The following is an 8,837-nucleotide window of genomic DNA, read 5'->3' as shown; positions in this document are numbered from 1 at the left end:
AGAACATTTAGCCTGAAGGAAAGGGAACTGAGGGCACTTATGATAGTTGAGTTCAAGCGTTTGAAGGGCTAGCAAGAGGGACTGGACTTGTTCTGTTTAGTCCCAGAGGGCAGATGCAGGATCAATGTGTGAAAATTGCAAAGAAGCAACTTTAAGTTTGAAGAAGAGGAAACTTTACTAGAAATTAGAACTAACTATAAAAATGTAAATGAGCTACTGTGGGAGTGGAGTGAGTGCATTTCTCCTCCCTAGAGGAAATGACCATTGGTCATTTATGTTATAATGAGGATTCTTTTTGGATTTGGATTAGACTAGCAGGCCAGTGAATTCCCTTTCATAAAAATGAAATAAAATGTCATTATTTCTTAATTTTGATTCTTTAAATTTAACAATTACATTTATAAATTTAATTGACATAAATCAGTTGTCATAATGAGACCAGAAGAACTTACAGCCCACCTTGGTCAACAAACTCTTGATTTCTTTAAGTAGTAGAGAAAGATGGCAGCCAATGGTAATGCTGGCTTAGGATATAAATTTATTTGTAAAATCTTATGGCGAAGGAAGTTGGAAGATTTTGAATAGTATGGTCTCAGAAAATAACAAGAAGCAGTGGAGGAAAAAATCAAGTTTAAAGAAAACTTGACAAGAGACTTATCTAAGAAAAATCATTCCCAGGGCATTCAAGTATAAAACTTGAAGAAGGACATTAAACAAGATAAAAGATGGAAAAGATCTGTAATGATTTTTACAGCAAACTATTTTCATCAAGGACAATGGAATCATCTCCCTTCATATCTGACATCATAGTCCTTGATGTGCTTCCTGAAGGAGTATAAATGCCACTGATGGAAAATAGATGGGAAAAGCAGTTGTACTAGACCAAGTTTCTGCAGAAGAGATCAGTGATGGAGGCAACATAATTTTGAGAGCATTGAAAGATCCATTATCAAGATATATGAGGATGGGGGAAAGTAACAGTTTTTGTTACTAAGAGACCATTATTAATTACTCACCCATATACTTACTTTCCTCCCAATATAAAATTTTCATGAGATGCCTCAAGGGCATCCTTGATAAGGGATTAGAAAGAAAAATATAAATTTTTGCAAATGATATTCTATAGTAAACTATATCTCAACAACCACACAATTGATGGGGGAAAATATAGAAAATATAAGATCCCACTGTGCTTATTGTTTGTTGACTATGCAACAACATTTGATTTGTTGGGATAAATACCTTCTTGAGGACATTTCTTCAATAAAATGCTTATCATATATATATATATGTCAAAATTACCATTAATTATCATTAATAGTAAAGCACAAGACTTGTCGAAGAGATTCAATTCAGAGTCCAAATTGAAAAGGGATGGTAAGCATCCTCAAGATGTCCTCTTTGTGGATAATATTGTGCTAATTATATCAAACCTTAGAATACTGAGGAGCCCCTTAAGAGATGTAACTATTTATACCAGAAAAAGCAAATGAATGAAAACTGTCTACTGCCCAATCTATCTGTAGAGCTCATCATTATGTATCTTGGAGAGAAACTGTAAATAGACAAATTTATTATCTTGGGATCGAACAGTGGAACATGAGTAGCTTGACTTACCTATGTTGTAAGTCACAGAATATTGTATTTTCTGAAGCCTGGAGTTGAGAACACTCAGAAAGCAGCGAAGAAATACGTCTTAAGCAGGTAAGGACATATAGCAATTGAGGAATTATGAAAGGAGAAGCAAATGTATGTTAATAAAAAAAAAAAAAAAGATAAGTGGGACATGAGATGGGAGTCCTGTGGTTTCCACTTCTAACCTCACACTGTCAGGAGATTTGGAGAAAACATATTGGCTGTAATTACTCAATGGGAAGACAAGACCAAAAGTGGCACAGGATGGGCAGATGCTGATGGATTTTGATCTGCATCATTGGCCTTTGAAGGATGATCTGCATTGAAGAGACTATAGATGTATTGGAATAATAGAGTGTTTCATGATAAGTACATCAGAGATTCAGAATGAGGTGCAATGGAGATGCCATTCCTCTGCATCTGCAGAGGAAAGCTTTTATCAGTAGAGAAGGCTTCCTGGAGGAAATGGCATTTCAACTGGGCAGAAGTTTGGCAGATGAGGAATCATAAAATTTTGGACTAGAAAGTTTCTTCAAGCTCACCCAGTCCATTTCCCTGAATCTATAGAAGAGAAAATTGATGAAGGAAATGAGACTTACTGAAGTTATGACCTGCCAGAGGTTACAGATGTTGTAAAGTTTACATTTGGACTCAGATCCTTTGTCTTCAAGACTCTTACACTACACTGCCTTCAGTTCAGAACCTGCTCTTCAGCTCATTTTGCTTGCCTGTTCTCAGGCTTCTACCTTGCCAGGTGGAAGTTCTCCACAATTAAGTGGTCCCAGACTCATCAGGCTGCCTACTGCTGTCTTCCTATCACATCTTCTTCAGCTCTATTCCCTTTCCATCTATAGCTCTTAGAACAATAATCGAATTAACACTACCATTCCTGGAAAGGACAGTCAATCAATTGTTTCATGATGTCACTTAACATCCTGTGACTTTCTTGATCAAAACATCCCTCTCCAACTATTATTCTCTTATATGTACTGTCTTCTCTAATTAGAATATAAGCCCCTTGAGGTCAGAGACTATCTTGCTTTTTTGTATTTGTATCTCTATTGCTTAGGATAATATCTGGCACACAGTTCAGTATTTAATAAAAATAATGAATTAGATTTGCTTGTTCCTCCATTTAAAAAAGAAACCTTCCCTCTGACATGAATTTGGTACTGATTGTGACCTTCTCTGCCTTCATTGTAAGTCTCATATCTATCTCCTCAACACATCCTCATGGCCTCAGAAAGCAAATAAAGCTATTGTTTTGGTTTCATTCTTAGAAACACTGATTGATGGACCTTCAAGAGAAGCTAGTCAACAGCTGGAAAAAGACATTGTTATGTTGCCAGTGACCCTCTGGTTATCTTTTCTGTTTCAGTCATCCTTTCTTCATTTGAAAGATAGCTGCTTTTTTCTGTTGTTTTAACTGATTAAAAATGAAACATTTTAGAGAGTGAGTTTTTTCAAATAGATATCCCTAGGCTGAAAAATGTCAATGATTGAATCACAGAATGTCGGAGAAGGAACAGACTTCAGAGTTCATCTCAACTTGTTCTTTTTTTTAATTAAAGCTTTTTATTTTCAAAATATATACTTGGATAATTTTCAGCATTCACCCTTACAAAACCTGTGTTCTAATTTTTTCCCCTCTCTTCCCTCAACTGGTTGTTCTTAACCTTTCTAAAACCCTGGATGGCTTTGACCATCAGTGAAGTCAATAAACCCCTCCTCAGAATGATGTTTTTAATACATATGATTGTATTCATACAATTTAAGAGGAAGCCAATTAATATGGAAATACCGTTATCAACATATTTCTATAAAATGTTTACTAACATATGCATAACCTATGTGAGATTGCTTGCTGTCTAGGGGAGAGGGAGGTAAGAGAAGGAGGGAGAAACAATTGGGAACTCAAAATCTTAGAAAAATGAATGTTGAAAACTTTATGATTACACCTATTTAACCTACATAAGGTTTGCTGTCTTGGGGAGGGGGGAGGCAAGGGATGGAAGGAAAAAAATTTAAAACACAAAGTTTTATAAAAATGAATGTTGAAAACTATATATGCATTTGGAAAATAAAAATACTATTAGACAAAAAAACTGAATGTGTAATTGAAAAAAATAAAATATTAATGAGAAAAAAAGCAGAGAATTAATGAGGCTACTAATCATACACACACAAAAGTTTACTAGATCCTTTATATTTTGAGAAGAAATAACAGGTAAGAGGTGGGAATTTTCTTAGGCTAAATAGTAGACTCCTGCTAAGACTTTTCTTTCTTTTTTTACTTTAAAATTTTTATTGAAGCCTAAAAAATACATTTCATTTCAGTAACTTCCCAATACACATGTTCCTCCTATCTCCCTTCTAAGTATCAAACACTGTCCACGCAACAAAGAAAAACAAAGGTAAAATCAACTTGATACAATAACTGCTTCTGACAGCATATACAATTTTCAGAGCCAATAGTCTTTCATCTTTCTCCTTGAGGAAAAACCTGTTTTATTTTCTGTTCTCCCAAAATACAGTTAATTAACAGAACTACCGTAATTTCATATTAGTGGTTTTTCATTATTGTAGTAATTGTTTACATATTTTTCATTCTGATAACTTCACTCTGGATCAGTTCACCTAAGTCTTCCCATATTTTCTGAATTCTCGCTCTTTCCCTTCCTTTCTCTGTCCTATCTGTGATTTCATTGATAAAGGAAACTTGTAATGAAGATCTCTCTATCACTGCAGATCAGTGCCTTCTATCATTAGAGAACCTCCAGAATAAAGGTATTTCCTTCTGTCACATAGCCAGTATGTATTAGAGCTGGAACTTGAATCCTGAACATTCTGATTGGAAGCCTAGCTCTCTCTCCATTATAGCTTCTCTTCATTGGGCAATAACATTTCTGTGTATTTATAAAGGCACAGTTTATCCAGCCATTCTTCAATCAATGACTACCCATCATGGTCCCAATTTTTTGGCTATAAAGATTTTATTTTGTTGTATATAGAACCTGTTTTTCTAGTTTAGGGCATATGCCCAGTCACAGAATTACTGGATATGAACAGTTTAGGGACTTTCTTACATAATTCCAAAATATTTTCTAGACAGTTGGGCCAATTTACAGTTTCATTAACAGTGCAATATTTTTCTATAGCACTTTTGATACCATTTTCATTTTTAAAAATCATACTTGCTACATTTAAAAGGATTGCCCAGGTTTAACCTATATCAGATTGCTTGCCATCTTGGGGAGAGGAGAGGTAAGAGAAGGAGGAGAAAAAATTTGGAACACAAAGTCTTGTGAAAATGAATAATGAAAGCTAACAAATAAATGTATAAAAATAAATAAATTCACCCTCAAAAAAAAAAAAGAAAAAAGAAAAAGAAAAAAAATCCTATTTGCTAGTTTGTTTTCTGATTTACTTTAATTTTCATTTCTCTTATTAGTGACTTTGAACATTTTTTTAAAATTTGACTAAATATTTTCACCAAGAAGAAGCTCTAAGACTATATTTATTGTTGTTATTATTGTTGCTATTTGCCTGTAATAAGAGATTGGTTTCCACTGTAGAAATATTCCAAAATCAAAAGCAAATCAGTCAAAGGTTCACAATTATTTTTTTTGGGGGGGGGCAAACAATTTTGAGGCTCAGTTTTTTTTAACTTAAAATGGTAAGTCCAAGAGCAGCTAGGTGGCACAGAACACTAGCCTTGGAGTCACAAATACCTGAGTTCAAATCTTATCTCAGAACTTGACTCTAGCTGTATGACCTTGGGAAAGACACTTGCCCTGATTGTCTCAAACCCCAGCCACCACCTCCCTTCCCAAAATTGGGAAGGACAATAATATCTCTCATTTACTCAAATACTTGTCTCCTCACTAGGGATTCAACAAATGATTGTTAAGGTTGAATAATTGAGTACTTTGATATTTAATACGTGGATGAAGAAGCATGATCTTGCTTTTGTGAGGCACACGTTTTATTGATGCAAATGGCAACTCTTCTATACTTTCTCATCTTAAGTAATTCTTGTTTGTGCCTTTCCAAAAGGTCAAGGCAGGGGTTGCAGAGTTGAGGGAGAGAAACATAGCCTGGCATATTGAAAAGAATATTGGATTAAGTGAGAGTGGACTGTTGTGTGATTTGGGTCCAAACTCTCTCTGCAACCCCTCTTTCTCTCACTTCAGCCTTTACCCAGTAGTTAGCCACTATTGCCCTCTGCTCTTGGATCCATTGGTCCCTTGTTCTATTGCTGCTTTTCTAAGTTCTAGTTTACTCTCATCATTTGCATCTTACACTCCAGCTTGTGAGCTACCAAACAAAGCCATAGGAAAGCTCACAACTATTGAGGAGTTACATTGTAAATTCATATTATCCAAATTCCTCTGGGCTCTCACTGCAGCAAGGCTTGTATTCCTCCATAATTAATTCTCTATGTTACTTGATGTAGAGAGCCACAGATAGTGGGGGAACTCTGGGTGAGGTACAAGACCCTTCAGCCCAGAGGGAACCTGTTGACAATGTCTGGTTCAGCTCCCCATCTCCCCTTGGGGCATCTCACCCTTCCTGAGAAGTCAAAGGGGATGTGACCACCTCTGTTTTACTTGAGGCAAGGGATACTTACAGTAAAGATGCATTTACATATCAATGCCAGGGTGCTTATATAGTTAGTGCTGTGTGATATAATGGTACTATAGTTAGCACATGCTCAAAGTGCTGTAGTGATGTAATTTATTTATGGTCTGAGAGGACTTGAAATAAAGAGACTCCATCTTTGACCATTCTCATTCGTCTCCTGCTTCATCACTCTTCCCCTCAGACCAAGGACTTGGGCTGGTCCCAAGATCTTCCAGAGAACTAGTCCGGATGATATATTTTGGCACCCTGGTGTGGGGGCTCTAGAAAGCACACTACAACTTCCTACAGAAATCTTTTCTACTCTCCCTACCTCCCTGAAAAACAAAATAAAACAAAAATAGAGGCTATTTAATGTGTTTTCTTTCCCCCCATAATTTTAATTTTAAAACCACTTAATATCACCTCCTACTATCTCCTTCTTTCCTGAAATCCCTGACAAAGAGATGGCTTTTCTGCTTGCCAGAGCCAGTTCCTCTGCACCTAAGCTTTATCCTGTCTCTTCCCATCTTTTCCAGTAGATTACATCTTCATTCATTCTTCTTTTGAATATGCAACTCCTTATCTACCAGCTCTTTCCATAGTGCCTTCAAAATGTCCAAGACTCTCCCATCTTTCCTTAGATCTGACTATTCTCTCTAGCTGCAATTCTGTGTCTTTCCTCCCCTTCAAAGTCTAACTCCTAAAGCACAGGGCTAATTGTATTGCTTCCTTCCCCAATAAATTCCACTGCCTCTTGAATAAACTACAAACCTTTAGAATGTAAAGCCTTTCATAACTACATTTCCACCTACTTTTCTAGGCTCTCTCCTTTATGCACTTAGATCCTACCATATTGACCTTCTGACCATTTCTGACACGTCATTTTGATGGGGGTTGAGGTCCCTTTAAGATTCCTTCCTGATTCCCCAATCCCCAAGGCTGACCTTTGATTCACAAATCCTGGTCAAAAAGCACCCTTTTGAATTCCAATGATGGGCCCAACCCCCACCAGATCTGAGCTGGTTTGGGTTTTCCCGGCCCCCACTGGATCTGAGCTAACTGAAAGCCCTACAGGAGCCTGGGACTCCACCCACCTTCAACATCACCAAGAGCCCCCATTATAAAAGGGCACCACTAGATGCCATGCTTTTGAAGAAGTCCTAAGTATGGCATCCTTATGCCAAGGGTTTCTGCCCACCAGACCTAATCTGGTGTTCTTCTATCTCTACCTTCAACTTTACTAACTAAACTTTACTTCTAAAATCCCTACAATAAACCTTTTTATCAATCTAGGTTTTCGGGCCTGTAAATTCATTTACAGGGGACACTGCTCCTCATGGGAGTATCTTACTATCTTTGGGCCGACCAACGGGGTTCCCCCTTTTCATATCTCTCATCAATTTTTTATCTCATTCATTCCTGAACCCTTTGTAGTCTGGCTTTTTACCTCATCACTCACTGAACCTGCTCCCCCCAAAGTTACCAATGATCTCTAAATTGCCAAAGTTGATAAATTTTTCTCAGCTTTAACCTTTCCCAACCTATCTGTTGTATTTGACACTGTTGAACCACTTCTATCCCTGAATAATCTTTTCTGTCTGGGTTTTCATGACACTTCTCTCTTCCTTTTCTTTCTACTGGTCTCACCATTCCTGCTCAGTCTCCTTTGCTGGTTCTTCATTCCTGCCACACCCCCTACTGTAAGTGGTTCTTGGAGTTCTATCCTTGGCCCCTTTCCTTTCTCCCTCCCACTTTCTTGGTAACCTCACCAGTCGCCATGGTGCGACTATTGCTGTGCAAATGACTCCAAGAGCTACATATCCAGCCTCAGTTTCTCCTCTGAGTTTTAGCCTTATATTGTCAATTGCCTATTGGGTAATTCAAACAGAATGTACCAAGAACATCTTAAACCCTACAAGTCTGAAACTGAACCCACCATCTTTCCCCCTAAATGATCCCCATTCCAAACTTCCTATTTATGATAAAGGCATCATCATCCTCACAGTGCCTCAAGTTCATAATCTTAGCATTATCATCAGTATCTCACTGTCCTTTATCCAATGTTTCTAATCAGTTGCCAAATCTTGCAGTTTCTACCTTTATGCCATCTCTCACATCAGATCTCTTCTATGTATTGTTATGGTGTTAATGCATAGCCTAAAATATGACAAAAATAATTGACAACCAAATATTAGTGATCTACAACATGTAGAAAAAGTTCTAGATAGGAAGAAATATAATATTTCCTTCAGGGAGTATTAAAAACATACACACACACACACACACACACACACACACAAATTTTTTGCAGGGAGGGGAAGAATCACTAGCAGATATTGGTAAGAGGGATAGAAAAGATCCCAAGGTGATGTAGAAACTGAACTTTGAAGGAATTCTAAGTGGTTGAAGATAGAAGAGTCCATTCCTCCATGAAATATGGAAAACCTTTTCCAAGTCAAGGGGGTAGGAGATGAAAGGTCATGTATCAGAAATGGTCAAAAGATCAGTATGGTAGGATCTAAGAGTGCATAAAAGAGGGAGCTTAGAAAAGCAGGTGGAAGCATAGCTGTGAAAGATTT

The sequence above is a fragment of the Sminthopsis crassicaudata genome, chromosome 4 (assembly GCF_048593235.1).
Source record: "Sminthopsis crassicaudata isolate SCR6 chromosome 4, ASM4859323v1, whole genome shotgun sequence".
NCBI lineage: Eukaryota > Metazoa > Chordata > Mammalia > Dasyuromorphia > Dasyuridae > Sminthopsis > Sminthopsis crassicaudata.
The sequence above is the reverse complement of the archived record's forward strand: the minus strand, read 5'-3'. Positions refer to the sequence as shown.